At 38.1% G+C, this 20,949-nt stretch overlaps 1 long non-coding RNA gene across 1 annotated transcript; it reads right to left on the bottom strand.

Annotated features, from left to right (window-relative positions):
* Nucleotides 1-9,801: 9,801 nt before the first annotated feature.
* Nucleotides 9,802-10,742, bottom strand: LOC145422702 (uncharacterized). The gene is made up of 2 exons (XR_013903991.1): nucleotides 10,605-10,742; nucleotides 9,802-10,048 (listed from the first exon to the last, which is right to left on the bottom strand). It is a non-coding gene; the product is annotated as an uncharacterized LOC145422702 (long non-coding RNA).
* Nucleotides 10,743-20,949: the final 10,207 nt, after the last annotated feature.

Below are 20,949 nucleotides of genomic sequence, written 5' to 3'. Positions count from 1 at the left end.
CACAGGGGTTTTCTTGCCCATGTTTTATCCCATTTACTTCAGATTACACAGCCACATCCTACACCTAAAATTAGTGGCGTTTTTATAGGTCTCGGTCAGTCCACTTAAACTGTACCAAGCCAGTCCCTGGTGATCTTTTCACTCCTACACGTCAGGGTATATTTACACTGCTGGGATTGCCAGCCATGTGACTGTCAAACACCATTTTCAGTAATTGTGTAGTTACTTTGGAACAGGAAACCTTACTTTGAGCTTAACTCATTAGTTCAATTCAAATGTTCGGCTTTCATAAGTTGCTCTATCCTTAAGTTTGCGTCACATGAAAAGCTGTCCATGTGAAAACTAGTGGAAAGCTTTTATTTTCAAGTGAAAATGGGTGTAATGAGTCAGATCTCTACACAGTAAAGTGTGGTCTGTAGACAGCAGATGGATTTAAGTGAATTGCTTTAATTTCAATCACTAATATTGTATACATTGTAATATAGTTTATTTGAAAACTACCTTTGATCCACTGAGATCTTTCATTTTTCTTCAGTGCGCGTATGCAGACTGGAATGATTGATCAGCCAGGCATTAAATTGTGATGCATGTGAAAGTGGAGTCTATTAGGTGAGCTTAGCATGGAAACCAAATAAGTACATAGCTTCTCTGACTGTCCAAAGTTTATATATTTTTCTTCTCGTGATGGTTAGCTACAGGCTGTTGGACTCTGATTTGAAAGTGTTGTATAACATTGCAGAAAACCAAAACCATCGACAGTGGGAAACTCATTCACTCACAAGTCAGACTGTAAGATCTGTAGCTTAATGATCATCTGTGTCAATCCTCATGGATATCAGTCTGCATGTGAGCTGTATACTTAAAAAAAAAAATCCCCCCCACTTGTAGTACAAATGGCACTGTTTTGTTTTTTTTAATGTATGAATTCACATACCTCATGTATGCCTAAAGAAGTCACCCCCTGCTGGCAATGAGGAATAATGCATATTTAAGGTACTTGAAGCATTGCATGTGACATACGTGGACATTGTTGACTATTTGTTGTACAACTGTGTAAGAAATGAGCAGTTTCAGCTCCAGTCAGTTTAAATCAGGGGTGTCCAACATACGGCCCGGAGGTCAGACTTGATCCAGGAAAGATGCCAACCTACTAGATGTCTTTGGAAAATGTGGAGGGCATAGAATTTGGACTTTATTTACATAGCTTTGGCAGCTGCTTGTGCTGCTAATAAAAACACTGCCACAGACATTCATACTACGAAGTAATAGACAATTAAATGATAGAGAAGTTTCCTAATTACAGGGCAGTCTGGGTAATTAAAAAAAAAAACTACTGTCGTTTTATGTTTACTTCTTACAGTTTAAGACCAAAGGATCATGCTGAGCTGCATTTCTTTGTCATGTAGTAACACTGAGATGTGCTGTTGGGATATTGCAGGGATTAGATTTGCAGTTAAACAACTTCTTGTGTGTGTATAGTTTATTAATCAATGGGGGGGGGGGGGGGTGGAATTACTCTCTCTGCCTTTAACCCATTCACTCAGTGAAGCAGTGGGCAGCCACATCAGGTGCCCGGGGAGCAGTTTGTAGGAATGGTACCTTGCTCAGGATAGCCGTTCAGCAAATTTGAACCCCCGACCTTCCAATTATGGGGCAAACACGCTACCTACTGAGCTATCATGGACAGTATCCCGCATTCTTGATTTTTAGTTCACAAACACTTCTTGGCTTACAACTCCTGAAACTTTGGAGGCTTTTTATACAGCTCTTTATACAGTAAAGTTACAGTGGGATACAAATAATATCAGGGTGATCCTGCCACAATTTGTTCCCCCTGTCCAAATCGCGGAAAAACACTAGTTTATGTTTCTAAAACCATTTTGCACAGCTGCATTTTTTTGAAAAATGTATCAATAGTAATGTTGAATATTATCACACAGGAAAAAAAACAACTACACGTAAAATAATTCCATCATGGCGCCTGTCTTTCTAAATGGAGGGACACTAATTGCGTGTGTATATGTAAGCGTGTAAAAACTGCAGATAGGAAGATTATCCATCTGCCATTGTAGAAATTCATCTCATGTAAACATGGCGCACAGCGTGACGTGAAAAAAGGCACATACCTTTTGACGTTGCTTGACAAACTCCTCGTCCACAAGTAAATACAAAAACTGAGTTTTTGAAAATCTCCAAATCTGACAGTTCTCCTTTTTCGGCAATTTGAAACGGCGTTTACGTGTGAACGAAAGGTCCAAACGCATAGAAAAAGCTGCGTTTTCAAAAATACCCGTGTAGATGTGGATGTAACAAAAAACAGTTAGTAGTTTATTGCTACCTGTAATTTATTGCAGCTTTTATTTGTTTAATTGGTTTACTAAATGTTTGAGGTGTGAAATAAACTAGGGGATTTAGGTGGTGGGGGGCGCAAAGATTTTCTTGTAAAACAAAGGGGGGCCTAGCAAAAAAAAGTTTCAGAACCACTGTTCCAGTGAATGCCATATTTTAATTCATTTTTGTGTTTAATATATTTTGTGAAAGCACTGTTTTGACATCGACCTATTTGGTGCATGTTATACAGTGCGTGTTTCAAGTTTCACATAAACTGGTTCACTTTCAGCACTTTTAATGGAACCACCAGGCATAGAAGTGGTTTGCTTTGCACCAGGTCCAAGTACAGAGCTTTCCATCAGTTTCAACCCCAATTCTGAAGAAGCTGACAAAGTGTAATGACATGCATCTCTCATAAAACTACAGTTTAATCACAATGTATCTCAGGTAACATCAAATGTTTAAGCTGAGGAAATGTACTATTTTGAGAGAAAATTACTCATTTGAAATTTTGGCAGCAGCACGTGATCAGAAAGTTGAGGCCAGCCCATGTTTACTACAATGTTGCAGTAGTCCTTTAACCTCCTAGGACCTGCCGTCCACATATGTGGACACCACATTTTAGGTTATTTAGACCAAAATACTCAATTTTGCCCTACATGGGCCTGATATCTACTTATGAGGACATTATACTGCTACTGTTCTATCAAAATTTTAAACGAGTATCCTCATATGTGGCTCTCATTCTTCTTAAAAACAAAAATAAGGTAAAAAAAAAAATCTGGTAATTCTTTGTTTTTACATTCATTGGGCCCCAATATGCCCAAATATCAAAGAGAAATTAAAAATGCATGTTGTGGAAGAGTTCGGGTCTTAGGAGGTTAACGTGTTTAAAAAAATAACTCCCGGAGAGCAGCCATTTGGCTTTTCTACCTTTAAAACCCGGAGAGCAGCCAAATGGCTGGTAGGCTTTTAGCTAAGCTTTAGCTTCAGCCAAGTGGAAGTTAAATTGGCTAGTCATTCATATGTAAATTAGGTTGTTACCTGGGAATTCTGGAGGGAGGGGAGTGGGGGTGTGTGGATGAGGGGGTGGGCGAGCTGCTAAAAGCTGTGAACTTCCTTTTGTGTTCGTCTTGATGCATTCTCAATCATCCAGGGAAATAAATCTCCAAAAGTCATCAACTTGGGAGTGTTTCAGTTTGCCATCTTAGGGAGAAATCAACACACATGGTGGGTGTATGTCCTTTGTTGCTGAGATTTATTGATAAAAACAGTACAAAAAACCAACCATTTGTACACATATTTACAAATGGCCTGCTGAGTGGTGCACGGAGCATGTTCATTGGTTCATGGACCTCCCTGAACTAATGGCATTTATTGCAATTGTCATCTTGCGGGGGGTTAACAGGGTTCCATCTCTAAATGACTGCTGGTCAGCAAACCTGGGAAACCCACAGATAATTGGAACTATGGCACGAAACCGCTTCCAAGACATCATGCAACACCTACGCTTTGATGACAAGTCCACCCGCAGTGATCGAGCAAAGACTGATAAGTTTGCTGCAATTGCAGCGAACTTATGTGAAACTTATGTGAAACTGGGTGTGGGTCCCAATCAGCCAGAGTTTCGGGTGAGTTCATTGTGAAACCTGGCCCCACCTTATGCAAATTCCTGAGATCAGATGGCCCAGGATGTGAGTGGGCGTTAAGGTGTCTGGGAAGGGATCTCAAAACTGGATTATAGATGGCAGAGAGTTGGTGTCCACTGTGAGCGACCATCTTTGAACAGAGGCGGTGGTTTACGACACCAACTCTCTGCCATCTATAATCCAGTTTTGAGATCCCTTCCCAGACATGGTCAAAAGTATTGGCACCCTTCACGAGTGTCTTTTGCAGTGATATGTCACACTTTAGCATTTTAAAATCCAAAGCAAAGGTTATAGGTAGTCAGACGTCAGCTGACGCTTGGTCTAGCCCTGAGTCTCGGCCAGGCTTGGACCCGGATTCAGACTGTTATTTTATTAAAACAAACAACAACAACAACAAAAAACAACTGAATCCGGCTCCAAAGCCGACCAAGACTCAGAGCCAGACCTGGGGCCCGTTCTTCGTACGTCGCTTACTACATCCAAGATCAAATGACACATCCAAGACCAAATCATCACGCTAACCGTGAGCTCGCTAATCCGGTTCTCCGAACACACCTGCTGTTGACGATTAGTACAGCTGGATGAAGTAATGTGAGATCATTGGGTGTCGTAAAAGGGGCTACGCATCGATAGTAGAAACATTGATCGGCTTCCCAAATCCACCTTCGCTTTTATAGCCGTGGTCTCCCATCTTGATTACACGAAGTAATTTACTATTACTACTCTGAAATATGAATTACATCTGTAATAATCACATACATGTAATAGAATGTTAATAGTACATTTCCCTTTTTTAGGAAATGACCTGTATGTATCTGTATGGAATCAATAAAAGGATCAAGTGCTGCATTATCTTTAGTTACATTGATATTATTTATTTATGGTGAAACAGTGGTGGAATATCGCTGTTGCTTTCGTATAAATGAAGCGGACATACCTGCGTGGCCGCGATCTAATCCTGTTTACATAAAGTAAACCTGCTCCCGAGCAGGTTTACGCTTACGGCTCTGTTGCTATGACAGCAAGTCCCGGATGAGCTTCAGGGAACCGAACGATCCAAGATCACGCGAAATCGTCAACAATCTAATCCAGCTAACTTACTTAGCGAGGTACGAAGAACGGGCCCCTGGACTCCAACCACATCAAAGCCAGACTCCAGATCCCAGAGTCTCAGTTATGAGTAATAACAAAGCCATATTTGCTCACCTCTGAAGAAACTCTAAAGTGGAAGCCAGCTCAGATGGATAATGGATGTTAAAATTGTAGTAGCTCCCACAAATAAGATCCACAATGTTTTTCAACTGGAGAGCTAACTGCCATACTTCATCCTCATGGTTTTGTATTTTGTCACCAATCAAAACTGGCAGCAATCTCAAAAGGTTCCAGTTTTGAACGGCTTGCCCTGATAATTTGGATCCGTCAGGTTTGACAGTACATGGCTTTGTAAGTGCTTCGGATCCTTTATATTTAAACTGTTTAATGACAGATAGACTGGAAGAAGTTTGTGCGTCTTTTTAGCAGAACCCAGGGGATTCACTACCTCAAATGAACAAAACAGTGAAGAAGGCGCAGCAGCGCCTCTTCTTTCTCAGGAGACTGAAAAGATTTGGCATGAGCCCTCGCATCCTCAGGACCTTCTATCACTGTGCCATTGAGAGCATCCTCACTGGATGCATCACCACCTGGTATGGCAACAGCACCGCCTACAACCGCAAAGCTCTCCAGCGAGTAGTGCGGTGCTCTGAACGGATAATTGGAGGTGAGCTTCCCTCCCTCCAAGACATCTATAGGAAGTGATGCCTGAGGAAAGCGGGGAGGATCATCAAGGACTCCAGTCACCCCAGCCATAAACTGTTCAGACTACTTCCATCAGGAAGGAGGTTCTGCAGCATCCGGTCCCGTACCAGCAGACTGAGAGACAGCTTCTTCCATCAGGCCGTCAGACTGCTGAACACGTCATAGACACCTCACCTTCACTACTGGAACTTCAACATTATGCACTCCATACTGTACAGTAATGCCACTGTTTTGCACATGTCTCAACTCTGTATATTTTTATATATTTTATTTATTGACTCTATTTAATTTGTAAAATATGTGTATACACACACACACACACGTAGAAAAACATTTAGTATACACATCCAGAAATTATTATTTTTTGCATATACTATTATATATTGTACGTATATTTATTAGTTTCAGATTTAGCCATTCGTATATTTTGCCTGTTTATGTTATTGTATTTTGCACAACTCTGTTGCTTGTGAAGCTCGCACACAAGAATTTCACTCGCATGTGCTGTACCAATGTACCTGCACATGTGATGTGACAATAAAAGTGATTTGATTTGATTTGATTTGAATCTTGGTACAAAATCAGTTTGAGGCTTTCAGGGTTTTCATTAAAGAACTGGTGACATTTGAAAAATTTTCCATCATATAAATCCTTAAAAATTTCTACATCAGGACCCCCAAACTGTTGTGACTGTGTATTCCTCCATAACTGTGACTCTAAAAAGCTCTTCAGAGTTTCTCCAACTGGTATGTAGTAAGCAAATTTTCCTGTCATGTTTTCATCCATTCCCAATGGCACTTTCTTGGGTTCTGTGTATTTAAACATTTTTTTGAATGTTTGATTTCTGGTGTGTGTTGTTCCTAGTTGTCCCTGATGGCAAGCAGAGAGCAAATCTGACTCTTTAATGCAGTCACAGATTTTAGTGACTGCTTCATCTGATGGGTTCATTTCATTTTTTAGTAAACAACTTACCTTATTTATTGTGTAGGCTTGACCCAATTCGTGCACATTCTGCATTTCCTCAGCAATAGTCTGTATAGTAGAGGCAGGAATTAGCAGCTGTCCTTGCAGTTTAAGGTAAAAGAGACACATGCTTCTGAGATAAGAATGACTATCCTTCTCTGGCATATCACTGGCTGAACTAGCAGATGGCATGGCTTCATCTGTGTTTTCTGAATATTCTGTACTGTCATTTGGGGGCTGAGGACAATCGTACATGTCATCAATACCATCTGGGGAACAAGCTTTATGCTTCCTACACATGTGAGAAGTAAATGATGACTTTTTTGTAAACATATGCTTACAACCACTTACTGGACATGACACAGACCTGCCCTCTGTAATATGATCGTTTAAGTGAGACACTAGCTCTTTCACTGTTTGGAAATGGCGGGCACATAATGAAACCGCACATTTTAAATCTGCAACAAGAGCTTTAGGAGTAGCTTGAAGTGCAGGTGCATTGTGCACACGATAAAAATGCCGCTTGAAAGCAGAGTATGTGGTGAATGTTTGGCTGCAATTGGCGCCAACACATTTAAAAAAACAACAAGGCTCATTCTTGTGTACTCTGCAATGTAGTACATAGCCTCTTAATGTGACCAATACCTTTTTACAAAAGACGCAGATGATCATTTTTAGTATTTCAAAAGTTTGCCTTTGCTTTTCAGCTGAACTAGCATGCTAGCGCTAGGTTATTGAGCATTGGTCTAAATATCAACTGGTGCTTTTATCTTGAAAAAAAAGTTGCCAAGATATTAAACTTACCGTGCAGACTTTCTGACGAATAAACACAGATCCTCAAAAAAACACTTGAATTCGTATGTTTGTAATTTGTCCTAAAAACGTAGTTGCTAAAAGTTCGACGTTTTCTTCTCCCGTCTTCTCTCTCGTGCTGGCTTGTTAGCTATAGTCATGAACTAGTGAACTAGCCACGAACTGTAAGTTTGTTTAGCCTGTAATAATGAGACATTGCTAACCTAACCCAAAAAAGTAGTCTTGTCTAAGTATCACATTGCCATTAAAAGAAACATAAAGAATACAAGCATTACTTAGTCGTTAAATAATAATTTCTTATAGGTTACTCTACAATAGGCTGCAAATAGCCCGAATGATTAAAAAAAACCAAAAACATAATGTACACAATTTTAATTGTATATTTTTATATAGCCTATAAATAGAGAGGCAACCTCTCAGGTTCACAATGACATCTTCTGTGAAAACATTTTTATTAGTCCTATCCCTGAATTTGCATCATTTCATGAATCATGTTAAAAGTAGGCCCAGTACATCCATGCAGTTGTAAAGTGCATGGATATATATAATACATATAATTCTTGTATTTTTAAAAACAACTGACTAAAACTATAATTTTTACAATATTTGCATGTCAAATTAACATAATTGTTTGGTTATGAGTATTAAGGTATTTCACTGTTTTTATTCAAAGTATTTGTAGTTTTCACCAATAAATTTGATTATAATCACACATTTAATCTGACAAAAGCCGAATGACGAATTAGTGCTTTCAGTCAGAGATTGAGCATGCACCGGTTTATTGTATTTCCAGACTTGCTTTCGGCACAATTTACAGTGCGCGCTTATGGGCAGAAATCTGTGCCATCAGAAACTGAATTTGAATAAGTTAAATTTGAATTTGAATTGCTCAGATTGAATCTGAATTGTAACTTGAATAAATGCTTTTGAAAACTGAATTTGAATTAGTCTAATTTGAAATTGAATTTATGGTTTGAAAATGATCATCACTAAATTGAAATTGCATTTTATATTTTGAAAATGAATTGATTTGCTTTGAAACTGCATTTTATCCTTTAAAAATTCAGCTCTCGAATAATTTCAGTTTCACTTCTCACCATTCAGTTTCAGTTCTACAATTCAATTTCAGTTCCAAAATTCAGTTTTTTGGAACTTACATCCGGTTCCGGTTCAAGCGCAGATTAATAGAACTACGTTTTACTAGCGGACCGAAAGTGTTACTGATGGGAATCTACAGCGTCTTGAGCTGAATTAAGACTTCAGAAGTCATTCGTCATGTCGAATGACCAGCGGATAAACTCTCAGGTTGGTAATAAATGTATTACATGTATAAGAACAAGCGTCAAGTTAACAAATAATAGCCGTAAGGTAACTTTTATGCTTATTGTAGCTGTTAGCTAAAAACGCTAATTTAGCATAGTTTGCCCTGAATTCAGCTTTGACAAATATGATCGACTGTTTCTAGTAGAATTCCAAAGTTGTCATCTTGGACCCTCTCAGAGTACCCCCTCTGTATGCTTGCAGAGACCCCTACAGTAGGGAAACATGCAAAAAGGTGTCCAAACCTTTGTATTTTAGCTTTATTTATGTCTTACACAGCATCCCAACTCTTTAGCTAACTTAATAACTTTAGCTAAAGTGAATAGTTAGTCTAATTCATTAGTGCAGCATTACTGGGTCACCTCTGTTTGAAGTGATATAATATGATATACAACTATCACTGAAACAGCAAACTTTGTAAATAAGAATACAACACTTCTCATTCTCTAAACGTTTGGCCACAGCTGTAGATTACACTATCAGTGCTTGTTCACTCTTGACAATGATTACATTTCAAAATTTACTTTGTGCATTTACAGGTAAACAATATCTAATATTTTATCTAAATGACTGCTTTGTCTTTGAAAAGGGTGAAGAGCTTGAGGCCGGTGACAGTCCAGTTCTACTCTAACTACATCCTTACAGTGGCTCACAGGACAAGGCCACATTCCTGTCCTGCCAGAAGAGAAGAGAAACTTCAGAGTCTTCATGCAGTTCAACCACACCTGTCATATTCCATATGACAGGTGTGGCATTGGGTTTATTTGTAGTAGTCCTTTCCAACGTCTTTCCCTCTTCCATGTTACTGTGTCAGCTTGTCAGCATCTATTTGGGTATGTAAGTGGAACAGAAAGTAAGGAAATCCAAAGTGCCATTAAAACCAGGAGAGGTTCTTATATTTCAGAAGAAGGGATTAATTCAAAAGAAATGACCTCAATGCCATATTTTATTTAGGAACCCTAGAGAGCACTTTGCAAAATAACACATTCTTATAATTTCACCCTCAGATGAGCCAAGCTACAACTGTCAGGGAAGGTGATGTAGGTACAGAGCATATGAGAGTGGTTAAGTTAATGTCTCTTGTCTAGATGAAGGCACAAGAGGGATCAATGGCAAGGCGTAGAGATTCAGTATCTTCAGTCTTCAGTGGACACTCCATTTCTGGCACAAAACACCTGTAAAAGATGGTCGATTTAGGAGGTGACCCGACAACTTCAGCCTGTCAAACATATTAATGGAGCAGTATGTTTAAAAAAAAAAAATCTAATTAAGCATGCACTCAGTACCCTAAGAATTATTATAGTAGTTAAACACAGTGATAGTTGTATATCATGTTATATCACTTCAAACAGAGGTGACCCAGTAATGCTGCACTAATGAATTAGACTAACTATTCACTTTAGCTAAAGTTATTAAGTTAGCTAAAGAGTTGGGATGCTGTGTAAGACATAAATAAAGCTAAAATACAAAGGTTTGGACACCGTTTTGCATGTTTCCCTACTGTAGGGCTCTCTGCAAGCATACAGAGGGGGTACTCTGAGAGGGTCCAAGATGACAACTTTGGAATTCTACTAGAAACAGTCGATCATATTTGTCAAAGCTGAATTCAGGGCAAACTATGCTAAATTAGCGTTTTTAGCTAACAGCTACAATAAGCATAAAAGTTACCTTACGGCTATTATTTGTTAACTTGACGCTTGTTCTTATACATGTAATACATTTATTACCAACCTGAGAGTTTATCCGCTGGTCATTCGACATGACGAATGACTTCTGAAGTCTTAATTCAGCTCAAGACGCTGTAGATTCCCGTCAGTAACACTTTCGGTCCGCTAGTAAAACGTAGTTCTATTAATCTGCGCTTGAACCGGAACCGGATGTAAGTTCCAAAAAACTGAATTTTGGAACTGAAATTGAATTGTAGAACTGAAACTGAATGGTGAGAAGTGAAACTGAAATTATTCGAGAGCTGAATTTTTAAAGGATAAAATGCAGTTTCAAAGCAAATCAATTCATTTTCAAAATATAAAATGCAATTTCAATTTAGTGATGATCATTTTCAAACCGTAAATTCAATTTCAAATTAGACTAATTCAAACTCAGTTTTCAAAAGCATTTATTTAAGTTACAATTCAGATTCAATCTGAGCAATTCAAATTCAAATTTAACTTATTCAAATTCAGTTTCTGATGGCACAGATACGCGCTACTCTGTTTTTTGTCAGACTTGAAATAGCCGAAATACCTTCACACTACGGAACTTCTATGGCTCTTCCGTTCGACAATCTCTCCGGCATTGGAACCATCATCTGTTTTCTCTTCGGTCACGCTCTCGGCACGGCGGCTGGCTGCTTCCCAAACAAATACACATGTGTCTGAGTCTTCTATCAAAAGTTACAGCTATTTATATGAAGTTGTACAAAAACGCTTTCTTTCGCCAAGACAGTGCGTTTCTCACTGTTACATGCATTTGAATGGGGAACTCGACCGAAACAAAGTATAGGTTTTCATTATGTGAATAACTTGGAAATCTTTGCTCAAACAGCTGCAATACCTGTTTTCCCAGCACGGGAACCTTGAGTTCTATAAGATAAAGCCATAAACATGTGTATCCGAGTCTTCTATCAAAAGTTACAGCTATTCATATGAAGTTGTACAAAAACGCTTTCTTTCGCCAAGACAGTGCGTTTCTCACTGTTACATGCATTTGAATGGGGAACTCCACCGAAACAAAGTATAAGTTTTCATTATGTGAATAACTTGGAAATCTTAGCTCAAACAGCTGCAAAACCTGTTTTCCCAGCACGGAGACCTTGAGTTCTATAAGATAAAGCCATAAACATGTTTGTCTGAGTCTTCTATCAAAAGTTACAGCTATTTATATGAAGTTGTACAAAATAGCTTTCTTTCGCCAAGACAGTGCGTTTCTCACTGTTACATGCATTTGAATGGGGAACTCGACCGAAACAAAGTATAGGTTTTCATTATGTGAATAACTTGGAAATCTTAGCTCAAACAGCTGCAAAACCTGTTTGCCCAGCACGGGAACCTTGAGTTCTATAAGATAAAGCCATAAACATGTGTATCCGAGTCTTCTATCAAAAGTTACAGCTATTTATATGAAGTTGTACAAAAACGCTTTCTTTCGCCAAGACAGTGCGTTTCTCACTGTTACATGCATTTGAATGGGGAACTCGACCGAAACAAAGTATAGGTTTTCATTATGTGAATAACTTGGAAATCTTAGCTCAAACAGCTGCAAAACCTGTTTGCCCAGCACGGAGACCTTGAGTTCTATAAGATAAAGCCATAAACATGTGTATCCGAGTCTTCTATCAAAAGTTACAGCTATTTATATGAAGTTGTACAAAAACGCTTTCTTTCGCCAAGACAGTGCGTTTCTCACTGTTACATGCATTTGAATGGGGAACTCGACCGAAACAAAGTATAGGTTTTCATTATGTGAATAACTTGGAAATCTTAGCTCAAACAGCTGCAAAACCTGTTTTCCCAGCACGGGAACCTTGAGTTCTATAAGATAAAGCAATAAACATGTTTGTCTGAGTCTTCTATCAAAAGTTACAGCTATTTATATGAAGTTGTACAAAATAGCTTTCTTTCGCCAAGACAGTGCGTTTCTCACTGTTACATGCATTTGAATGGGGAACTCGACCGAAACAAAGTATAGGTTTTCATTATGTGAATAACTTGGAAATCTTAGCTCAAACAGCTGCAAAACCTGTTTGCCCAGCACGGGAACCTTGAGTTCTATAAGATAAAGCCATAAACATGTGTATCCGAGTCTTCTATCAAAAGTTACAGCTATTTATATGAAGTTGTACAAAATCGCTTTCTTTCGCCAAGACAGTGCGTTTCTCACTGTTACATGCATTTGGATGGGGAACTCGACCGAAACAAAGTATAGGTTTTCATTATGTGAATAACTTGGAAATCTTAGCTCAAACAGCTGCAAAACCTGTTTGCCCAGCACGGAGACCTTGAGTTCTATAAGATAAAGCCATAAACATGTTTGTCTGAGTCTTCTATCAAAAGTTACAGCTATTTATATGAAGTTATACAAAAACGCTTTCTTTCGCCAAGACAGTGCGTTTCTCACTGTTACATGCATTTGAATGGGGAACTCGACCGAAACAAAGTATAAGTTTTCATTATGTGAATAACTTGGAAATCTTAGCTCAAACAGCTGCAAAACCTGTTTTCCCAGCACGGAAACCTTGAGTTCTATAATATAAGGCCATAAACATGTTTGTCTGAGTCTTCTATCAAAAGTTACAGCTATTTCTATGAAGTTGTACAAAATCGCTTTCTTTCGCCAAGACAGTGCGTTTCTCACTGTTACATGCATTTGAATGGGGAACTCGACCGAAACAAAGTATAGGTTTTCATTATGTGAATAACTTGGAAATCTTAGCTCAAACAGCTGCAAAACCTGTTTTCCCAGCACGGGAACCTTGAGTTTTATAAGATAAAGCCATAAACATGTTTATCCGAGTCTTCTATCAAAAGTTACAGCTATTTATATGAAGTTGTACAAAAACGCTTTCTTTCGCCAAGACAGTGCGTTTCTCACTGTTACATGCATTTGAATGGGGAACTCGACCGAAACAAAGTATAGGTTTTCATTATGTGAATAATTTTAAAATCTTAGCTCAAACGGCTGCAAAACCTGTTTGCCCAAGCACGGGGATATTGAGTTCTATAAGATAAAGCCATAAACATGTTTGTCTGAGACTTCTATCAAAAGTTACAGCGATTTATATGAAGTTGTTCAAAAAAAACTTTATTTCGCCAAGACAATGCGTTTCTCACTGTTACATGCATTTGAATGGGAAACTCGCCTGAAACAAAGTATAGGTTTTCATTATGTGAATAATTTTAAAATCTTAGCTCAAACGGCTGCAAAACCTGTTTGCCCAGCACGGGGATATTGAGTTCTATAAGATAAAGCCATAAACATGTTTGTCTGAGTCTTCTATCAAAAGTTACAGCGATTTATATGAAGTTGTTCAAAAAAAACTTTATTTCGCCAAGACAATGCGTTTCTCACTGTTACATGCATTTGAATGGGAAACTCGCCTGAAACAAAGTATAGGTTTTCATTATGTGAATAATTTTAAAATCTTAGCTCAAACGGCTGCAAAACCTGTTTGCCCAGCACGGGGATATTGAGTTCTATAAGATAAAGCCATAAACATGTTTGTCTGAGTCTTCTATCAAAAGTTACAGCGATTTATATGAAGTTGTTCAAAAACGCTTTATTTCGCCAAGACAATGCGTTTCTCACTGTTACATGCATTTGAATGGGAAACTCGCCTGAAACAAAGTATAGGTTTTCATTATGTGAATAATTTTAAAATCTTAGCTCAAACGGCTGCAAAACCTGTTTGCCCAAGCACGGGGATATTGAGTTCTATAAGATAAAGCCATAAACATGTGTATCCGAGTCTTCTATCAAAAGTTACAGCTATTTCTATGAAGTTGTACAAAAACGTTATCTTTCGCCAAGACAGTGCGTTTCTCACTGTTACATGCATTTTGAATGGGGAACTCGACCGAAACAAAGTATAGGTTTTCATTATGTGTATAACTTGGAAATCTTAGCTCAAACAGCTGCAAAACCTGTTTTCCCAGCACGGAGATCTTGAGTTCTATAAGATAAAGCCATAAACATGTTTGTCTGAGTCTTCTATCAAAAGTTACAGCTATTTATATGAAGTTGTACAAAAACGCTTTCTTTCGCCAAGACAGTGCGTTTCTCACTGTTACATGCATTTGAATGGGGAACTCGACCGAAACAAAGTATAGGTTTTCATTATGTGAATAACTTGGAAATCTTAGCTCAAACAGCTGCAAAACCTGTTTTCCCAGCACGGAGACCTTGAGTTCTATAATATAAGGCCATAAACATGTTTGTCTGATTCTTCTATCAAAAGTTACAGCTATTTCTATGAAGTTGTACAAAAACGCTTTCTTTCGCCAAGACAGTGCGTTTCTCACTGTTACATGCATTTGAATGGGGAACTCGACCGAAACAAAGTATAGGTTTTCATTATGTGAATAACTTGGAAATCTTAGCTCAAACAGCTGCAAAACCTGTTTGCCCAGCACGGAGACCTTGAGTTCTATAATATAAGGCCATAAACATGTTTGTCTGAGTGTTCTATCAAAAGTTACAGCTATTTCTATGAAGTTGTACAAAAACGCTTTCTTTCGCCAAGACAGTGCGTTTCTCACTGTTACATGCATTTGAATGGGGAACTCGACCGAAACAAAGTATAGGTTTTCATTATGTGAATAACTTGGAAATCTTAGCTCAAACAGCTGCAAAACCTGTTTGCCCAGCACGGGAACCTTGAGTTCTATAAGATAAAGCCATAAACATGTGTATCCGAGGCTTCTATCAAAAGTTACAGCTATTCATATGCAGTTGTACAAAAACGCTTTCTTTCGCCAAGACAGTGCGTTTCTCACTGTTACATGCATTTGAATGGGGAACTCGACTGAAACAAAGTATAGGTTTTCATTATGTGAATAACTTGGAAATCTTAGCTCAAACAGCTGCAAAACCTGTTTTCCCAGCACGGAGACCTTGAGTTCTATAATATAAGGCCATAAACATGTTTGTCTGAGTCTTCTATCAAAAGTTACAGCTATTTCTATGAAGTTGTACAAAAACGCTTTCTTTCGCCAAGACAGTGCGTTTCTCACTGTTACATGCATTTGAATGGGGAACTCGACCGAAACAAAGTATAGGTTTTCATTATGTGAATAACTTGGAAATCTTAGCTCAAACAGCTGCAAAACCTGTTTTCCCAGCACGGAGACCTTGAGTTCTATAATATAAGGCCATAAACATGTTTGTCTGAGTCTTCTATCAAAAGTTACAGCTATTTCTATGAAGTTGTACAAAAACGTTATCTTTCGCCAAGACAGTGCGTTTCTCACTGTTACATGCATTTGAATGGGGAACTCGACCGAAACAAAGTATAAGTTTTCATTATGTGAATAACTTGGAAATCTTAGCTCAAACAGCTGCAAAACCTGTTTGCCCAGCACGGGAACCTTGAGTTCTATAAGATAAAGCCATAAACATGTGTATCCGAGTCTTCTATCAAAAGTTACAGCTATTTCTATGAAGTTGTACAAAAACGCTTTCTTTCGCCAAGACAGTGCGTTTCTCACTGTTACATGCATTTGAATGGGGAACTCGACCGAAACAAAGTATAGGTTTTCATTATGTGAATAACTTGGAAATCTTAGCTCAAACAGCTGCAAAACCTGTTTGCCCAGCACGGAGACCTTGAGTTCTATAATATAAGGCCATAAACATGTTTGTCTGAGTGTTCTATCAAAAGTTACAGCTATTTCTATGAAGTTGTACAAAAACGCTTTCTTTCGCCAAGACAGTGCGTTTCTCACTGTTACATGCATTTGAATGGGGAACTCGACCGAAACAAAGTATAGGTTTTCATTATGTGAATAACTTGGAAATCTTAGCTCAAACAGCTGCAAAACCTGTTTGCCCAGCACGGGAACCTTGAGTTCTATAAGATAAAGCCATAAACATGTGTATCCGAGGCTTCTATCAAAAGTTACAGCTATTCATATGCAGTTGTACAAAAACGCTTTCTTTCGCCAAGACAGTGCGTTTCTCACTGTTACATGCATTTGAATGGGGAACTCGACTGAAACAAAGTATAGGTTTTCATTATGTGAATAATTTTAAAATCTTAGCTCAAACGGCTGCAAAACCTGTTTGCCCAAGCACGGGGATATTGAGTTCTATAAGATAAAGCCATAAACATGTTTGTCTGAGACTTCTATCAAAAGTTACAGCGATTTATATGAAGTTGTTCAAAAAAAACTTTATTTCGCCAAGACAATGCGTTTCTCACTGTTACATGCATTTGAATGGGAAACTCGCCTGAAACAAAGTATAGGTTTTCATTATGTGAATAATTTTAAAATCTTAGCTCAAACGGCTGCAAAACCTGTTTGCCCAGCACGGGGATATTGAGTTCTATAAGATAAAGCCATAAACATGTTTGTCTGAGTCTTCTATCAAAAGTTACAGCGATTTATATGAAGTTGTTCAAAAAAAACTTTATTTCGCCAAGACAATGCGTTTCTCACTGTTACATGCATTTGAATGGGAAACTCGCCTGAAACAAAGTATAGGTTTTCATTATGTGAATAATTTTAAAATCTTAGCTCAAACGGCTGCAAAACCTGTTTGCCCAGCACGGGGATATTGAGTTCTATAAGATAAAGCCATAAACATGTTTGTCTGAGTCTTCTATCAAAAGTTACAGCGATTTATATGAAGTTGTTCAAAAACGCTTTATTTCGCCAAGACAATGCGTTTCTCACTGTTACATGCATTTGAATGGGAAACTCGCCTGAAACAAAGTATAGGTTTTCATTATGTGAATAATTTTAAAATCTTAGCTCAAACGGCTGCAAAACCTGTTTGCCCAAGCACGGGGATATTGAGTTCTATAAGATAAAGCCATAAACATGTTTGTCTGAGTCTTCTATCAAAAGTTACAGCGATTTATATGAAGTTGTTCAAAAACGCTTTATTTCGCCAAGACAGTGCGTTTCTCACTGTTACATGCATTTGAATGGGGAACTCGACCGAAACAAAGTATAAGTTTTCATTATGTGAATAACTTGGAAATCTTAGCTCAAACAGCTGCAAAACCTGTTTGCCCAGCACGGGAACCTTGAGTTCTATAAGATAAAGCCATAAACATGTGTATCCGAGTCTTCTATCAAAAGTTACAGCTATTTCTATGAAGTTGTACAAAAACGTTATCTTTCACCAAGACAGTGCGTTTCTCACTGTTACATGCATTTTGAATGGGGAACTCGACCGAAACAAAGTACAGGTTTTCATTATGTGTATAACTTGGAAATCTTAGCTCAAACAGCTGCAAAACCTGTTTTCCCAGCACGGAGATCTTGAGTTCTATAAGATAAAGCCATAAACATGTTTGTCTGAGTCTTCTATCAAAAGTTACAGCTATTTATATGAAGTTGTACAAAAACGCTTTCTTTCGCCAAGACAGTGCGTTTCTCACTGTTACATGCATTTGAATGGGGAACTCGACCGAAACAAAGTATAGGTTTTCATTATGTGAATAACTTGGAAATCTTAGCTCAAACAGCTGCAAAACCTGTTTTCCCAGCACGGAGACCTTGAGTTCTATAATATAAGGCCATAAACATGTTTGTCTGATTCTTCTATCAAAAGTTACAGCTATTTCTATGAAGTTGTACAAAAACGCTTTCTTTCGCCAAGACAGTGCGTTTCTCACTGTTACATGCATTTGAATGGGGAACTCGACCGAAACAAAGTATAGGTTTTCATTATGTGAATAACTTGGAAATCTTAGCTCAAACAGCTGCAAAACCTGTTTGCCCAGCACGGAGACCTTGAGTTCTATAATATAAGGCCATAAACATGTTTGTCTGAGTGTTCTATCAAAAGTTACAGCTATGTCTATGAAGTTGTACAAAAACGCTTTCTTTCGCCAAGACAGTGCGTTTCTCACTGTTACATGCATTTGAATGGGGAACTCGACCGAAACAAAGTATAGGTTTTCATTATGTGAATAACTTGGAAATCTTAGCTCAAACAGCTGCAAAACCTGTTTGCCCAGCACGGGAACCTTGAGTTCTATAAGATAAAGCCATAAACATGTGTATCCGAGGCTTCTATCAAAAGTTACAGCTATTCATATGCAGTTGTACAAAAACGCTTTCTTTCGCCAAGACAGTGCGTTTCTCACTGTTACATGCATTTGAATGGGGAACTCGACTGAAACAAAGTATAGGTTTTCATTATGTGAATAACTTGGAAATCTTAGCTCAAACAGCTGCAAAACCTGTTTTCCCAGCACGGAGACCTTGAGTTCTATAATATAAGGCCATAAACATGTTTGTCTGAGTCTTCTATCAAAAGTTACAGCTATTTCTATGAATTTGTACAAAAACGCTTTCTTTCGCCAAGACAGTGCGTTTCTCACTGTTACATGCATTTGAATGGGGAACTCGACAGAAACAAAGTATAGGTTTTCATTATGTGAATAACTTGGAAATCTTAGCTCAAACAGCTGCAAAACCTGTTTTCCCAGCACGGAGACCTTGAGTTCTATAATATAAGGCCATAAACATGTTTGTCTGAGTCTTCTATCAAAAGTTACAGCTATTTCTATGAAGTTGTACAAAAACGCTTTCTTTCGCCAAGACAGTGCGTTTCTCACTGTTACATGCATTTGAATGGGGAACTCGACCGAAACAAAGTATAGGTTTTCATTATGTGAATAACTTGGAAATCTTAGCTCAAACAGCTGCAAAACCTGTTTGCCCAGCACGGGAACCTTGAGTTCTATAAGATAAAGCCATAAACATGTTTGTCTGAGTGTTCTATCAAAAGTTACAGCGATTTATATGAAGTTGTTCAAAAACGCTTTATTTCGCCAAGACAATGCGTTTCTCACTGTTACATGCATTTGAATGGGAAACTCGCCTGAAACAAAGTATAGGTTTTCATTATGTGAATAATTTTAAAATCTTAGCTCAAACAGCTGCAAAACCTGTTTGCCCAGCACGGGGATATTGAGTTCTATAAGATAAAGCCATAAACATGTTTGTCTGAGTCTTCTATCAAAAGTTACAGCGATTTATATGAAGTTGTTCAAAAACGCTTTATTTCGCCAAGACAATGCGTTTCTCACTGTTACATGCATTTGAATGGGAAACTCGCCTGAAACAAAGTATAGGTTTTCATTATGTGAATAATTTTAAAATCTTAGCTCAAACGGCTGCAAAACCTGTTTGCCCAAGCACGGGGATATTGAGTTCTATAAGATAAAGCCATAAACATGTTTGTCTGAGTCTTCTATCAAAAGTTACAGCGATTTATATGAAGTTGTTCAAAAACGCTTTATTTCGCCAAGACAATGCGTTTCTCACTGTTACATGCATTTGAATGGGAAACTCGCCTGAAACAAAGTATAGGTTTTCATTATGTGAATAATTTTAATATCTTAGCTCAAACGGCTGCAAAACCTGTTTGCCCAGCACGGGGATATTGAGTTCTATAAGATAAAGCCATAAACATGTTTGTCTGAGTCTTCTATCAAAAGTTACAGCGATTTATATGAAGTTGTTCAAAAACGCTTTATTTCGCCAAGACAATGCGTTTCTCACTGTTACATGCATTTGAATGGGAAACTCGCCTGAAACAAAGTATAGGTTTTCATTATGTGAATAATTTTAAAATCTTAGCTCAAACGGCTGCAAAACCTGTTTGCCCAAGCATGGGGATATTGAGTTCTATAAGATAAAGCCATAAACATGTTTGTCTGAGTCTTCTATCAAAAGTTACAGCGATTTATATGAAGTTGTTCAAAAACGCTTTCTTTCGCCAAGACAGTGCGTTTCTCACTGTTACATGCATTTGAATGGGGAACTCGACCGAAACAAAGTATAGGTTTTCATTATGTGAATAACTTGGAAATCTTAGCTCAAACAGCTGCAAAACCTGTTTTCCCAGCACGGAGACCTTGAGTTCTATAATATAAGGCCATAAACATGTTTGTCTGATTCTTCTATCAAAAGTTACAGCTATTTCTATGAAGTTGTACAAAAACGCTTTCTTTCGCCAAGACAGTGCGTTTCTCACTGTTACATGCATTTGAATGGGGAACTCGACCGAAACAAAGTATAGGTTTTCATTATGTGAATAACTTGGAAATCTTAGCTCAAACAGCTGCAAAACCTGTTTGCCCAGCACGGAGACCTTGAGTTCTATAATATAAGGCCATAAACATGTTTGTCTGAGTGTTCTATCAAAAGTTACAGCTATTTCTATGAAGTTGTACAAAAACGCTTTCTTTCGCCAAGACAGTGCGTTTCTCACTGTTACATGCATTTGAATGGGGAACTCGACCGAAACAAAGTATAGGTTTTCATTATGTGAATAACTTGGAAATCTTAGCTCAAACAGCTGCAAAACCTGTTTGCCCAGCACGGGAACCTTGAGTTCT

The sequence above is a fragment of the Astatotilapia calliptera genome, chromosome 20 (genome assembly GCF_964374335.1).
Source record: "Astatotilapia calliptera chromosome 20, fAstCal68.1, whole genome shotgun sequence".
Classification (NCBI taxonomy): Eukaryota; Metazoa; Chordata; class Actinopteri; order Cichliformes; family Cichlidae; genus Astatotilapia; species Astatotilapia calliptera.
The sequence above is the reverse complement of the archived record's forward strand: the minus strand, read 5'-3'. Positions and strand labels throughout refer to the sequence as shown.